The sequence below is a fragment of the Chelonia mydas genome, chromosome 1, assembly GCF_015237465.2.
Source record: "Chelonia mydas isolate rCheMyd1 chromosome 1, rCheMyd1.pri.v2, whole genome shotgun sequence".
Lineage (NCBI taxonomy): Eukaryota > Metazoa > Chordata > Testudines > Cheloniidae > Chelonia > Chelonia mydas.
The window spans coordinates 196,637,306-196,641,666 of record NC_057849.1 but is presented as its reverse complement, the minus strand read 5'-3'; positions in this window follow the sequence as shown (position 1 = coordinate 196,641,666).

The window sequence follows — 4,361 nt, the reverse complement described above, 5'->3', positions numbered from 1 at the left end:
TTCTCCCTCTCTCATTGCCACCTGCCTTCCCTCACAAACAAACCAGAGTCACTCCCCCTGCCTGACAGCCGGGGAGACTCCTCCCTCAGCCCCCCTCACAGTTCCCTCAAAAAGTCCAGCAGGCAAATCCATTCTCATCGCAGGGTTGAGTTACAATACAGAGGGGCACAGGAGCTACTGGAAATAAACACCAGTCTCTTAGCATGTGCTCCTATGTCGCACCCTTTTGACACTGACAATCCAGCATCTCTTAAAGTTAGTACAATCATCTCAAATCCCAGCACAAAAACACAACTGGTCACAATAGTGCTTGGGATTTTTTTTAAATGTGCTAATCTTTTAACTAGAGGCTCCCTCCAAATTTCCCCCTTCTAAGATGACAAACCCCATTTCCCCTGGCTTCATTTACTTAAAAACAGATGAGCTGAGAGAATCTGGAACCATGAATTTGTTTTCCCATGTTTTCTCAAAACTACCAACAAGGAGGGAGGCACCATCGCACAGCAGACAAATGCAGGCACTTTTGCGGGGGTGGGGGCTGAACATCTATCTTAGCTATCTGTGTACTTGTGTGTCCCCTACCACCATAGTATCTGAGTGCATCATAAATATTATTCAGGTTTCAGAGTGGTAGCCGTGTTAGTCTGTATCAGCAAAAAGAACGAGGACTCCTTGTGGCACCTTAGAGACTAACAAATTTCTTTGAGCATAAGCTTTCGTGGGCTAAAACCCACTTCATCGGATGCATGCAGTGGAAAATACAGTAGGAAGATATATATATATAAACACAGAGAGAGAGAATATGAAAAAATGGGTGTTGCCATACACACTATAACGAGAGTGATCAATTAAGGTGAGCTATTATCAGCAGGAGAAAAAAACTGGACACAAATCAGACGTCAAGAATTATAACATTCAAAAACCAGTCGGAGTACACTTCAATCTCCCTGGTCACTCGATTACAGACCTAAAAGTCACAATATTAGAACAAAAAAAGTCCAAAAACAGACTCCGAGAGACTGCTGAATTGGAATTAATTTGCAAACTGGACACCATTAAATTAGGCTTGAATAAAGACTGGGAGTGGATGGGTCATTACACAAAGTAAAACTATTTCCCCATGCTTATTTCCTCCTCTCCTGTCCCCCCACTGTTACTCACACCTTCTTGTCAGCTGTTGAAAATGGGCCATCCTGATTATCACTATAAAAGGTTTTTTTCTCCTGCTAATAATAGCTCACCTTAATTGATCACTCTCGTTATAGTGTATATGGCAACACCCATTTTTTCATGTTCTCTGTGTGTATATATATATCTTCCTGCTGTATTTTCCATGCATGCATCTGATGAAGTGGGTTTTAGCCCACGAAAGCTTATGCTCAAATAAATCTAAGATGCCACAAGTACTCCTCATTCTTTTTGATAAATATTATTGTGTCTCCTCACAACAACTCTATGATGTAAGGAAATATTACTGTCCCCATTTCACAGGACTGAGGCATAGAGAAATATCCTCTGTAGAGGACCTGTTTGCAAAATTTCAGTAGTAGGGTGGCAACAGGCAAAGTAGTACTGCATCTACTACATCTAAAGCTATTGTTTCTCCTTGCCCTGTGAAACTTCCTCCTCTCTGCCTAACTATGCTTGACAGTCAAACCTTAGAGTTGTTCCTCCCCTGCCTGGCTCATCTTCCGCTACAGCTGCCTTCTCCAATTCCAACTCAACAACAAACAAATCCTAGAGCTAGTGCAGTTCCCTCCCCATGAAAAATAAGGTCCCTGTGCTTGCATTCCTTCCTTCTGGAGTCAAATCACTTCTCTTTTCCTCCATGCATCAGAGAAAGCAAACAAACAGGAAAAAAATTCCTCCATATACTTCTTACTCCCAGATGCAGAGTCGTTTTGCTACAACTTCAGCAACTTTTTTCTATAATTGCAAACTACTAGCATATACTACCCTACATTCCTGCTCTCACAAACGCAATACACTGTGTGCTGAACAATAAGAAGAAAAGCTCGGTGGAAGATCAAAAGCTTGACTTTTTTCACTGACAGAAGTTGGTCCAATAAAATATATTACCTCACCTAATTTGTCTCTTGCACAAAAAGAAAGTCATTACCCTCCCTGCATAGGAACCAAATTAATTGACTTCAAAGGGTACCTTTACAGGCACAGCAGCCTGCCTGCAAGATCAGGACTTAGCTGAACACCTGTGGATTTAATGAAAGAATTTAAAGTGCATATTCAGTGTGCAGTTTTCAAATGCTCATATACCACTGGTAAATCTATGCCAAGCAAAGACTCTCTAGTCTTTAGTTAGGAATATACCCAGTTCAAGTTTCCAATTTCAAAGCTCAACCATTTTTGGCATAGTCCTGTTCAAAACAGTGTGGTTATACTTTGTTTATAGTGAGAAAAATGTTTGTCCTCAGTAGTTAGCTAAATTAGGAGTGTTGTGGGTTGTTACAGTTAGGAAGAGAAACTGATGATAGAGTGATTTTTTTATGCAATCTTGTTTATCCACAGAGAATATACATAAAGTCCTGTTTCCCTGAACACAGTAAAAATCAAACAGCAGGAGATAGTTTCTTTACTTCTTTCAACCAGTACTCCTACCCAAAAACCTCACTCTAAGACTTCTCAAAGGGCCATTCACCATCATTCCATGCAGTGTCTGGACCTTGTTGCTCCTTCTGTTTGTGTGGTGCCTCCCCTGGTGTTGCCTGTTTCTCCCTGTTGCCAACAAACAAACAACATTCCCCCCCACCCATACTAATCAAAGCCCTGCGCTCACACACTTCTAATTCCTGGGCAGACTCACATAAGTTTTAAATGTCTCTTACTGCTCCCTTAAATGAGGGGTGGTGGTTACATCCAACAGCTTAAAAGAGGTTTAACCCAACCCACAATAATATTTTTTTTCAGGAACCCATAATATAAAAGTGATTGGAGAGATTTTGCTCAAACCTTCCAAAATAATTCACCAGTGGAGACCAGGCATGAAAAATTTCAGTCCCAAAGATGAATGTTCTGAAAAGTTATGATCATATGAAAACAGCAAGATATTATAGAAAACTATTTTATAATCTCAGCTATTATGGTGACCTGACTGGATCACTGGAATGATTTTTGAGCCTGGAATGGATATTGCACATTCCAGGGCCAGATTTGCTCAGGGCTGATTCAGGTACTGCTGCCAAACCTGCAGTTTCAGGAGCTGCAAGTCATGAGAACTTCTAGGAATATAATGCTGCTCATGCCCCATAGTAGGGGGTAGATAGTACAAAATGCTTCATGCAAACATTGCTCTGTGATAACTTGAGAGCATATAAAGAGTTGGAGTGTCTTCCCTTTTAACTTTAAAGCAAAGATGAGTGTAACATTACCCGGGGTACAATCTGGACTGATGAATGACCACTTAACCAGGTGATGGCCTGTTTGATGGCTGAGGCACCGGTTAGCCTTTTGTCTTTTGGGAGCTGGTTTATGACTGCTCTCCAGACTTGGAACATGTCTTAGGCTATGTCTACACTGCACTTTCAACAGTGAAATTTTTGTTGCTCAGAGGTGTGAAAAAACACACCCCGACTGACAAAAGTTTTACCGATTAAAAGTGCTAGTGTGGACAGTGCTTTGTCAGCAGGAGACGCTCTCCTGCCGACAAAGCTACCACCCCTCATTGGAGGTGATTTTATTTTGTCAGCAAGAGAGCTCTCTCCTGCCAACAAAGAGTGGCTACACTGCGAATCTTACAGCGGCAAGGCTCTAGCAGCACAGCTGTGACACTGTAAGCTGTGCACTGTAGACATAGCCTTAGTAATGTCATACAAAAAGAAAAGGAGTACTTGTGGCACCTTAGAGACTAACAAATTTATTTGAGCATAAGCTTTCGTGAGCTACAGCTCACTTCATCGGATGCATTCAGTCAATGTCATACAGTAGAATCTTATAACTTTAGATATGTTGCCACATATTTTACCAGGACAATAATAATCAGCAAATTATGAGTATTGAAATGATGTCTCACAAGGCATTTGTACTTAGTACAAAATGTATCATAATTTGTAAAAAGGGTAAACACAGGAGCGCACACTGACTGAACCTAGATCTAAATCTACATTTTGCAGTTTGAGCCCAACTCCAATTTAAAGGGAATAGTTAAGATTATACCCCTATCTACTACGTAGGATCATAGAAGCTAAAGACAGGGAAGAGGTTTTACTGCCACACAACCACCCCACTTTGTTTATCAATAATAATAAAAAGAACCCAGATGAGCACAAAGATTTATTTTAAATGTTTAAAAAACTATTTAAAAGTTTTTAAAAAATGTTAAAAACAATCGAGGGTTTGAAATGTTA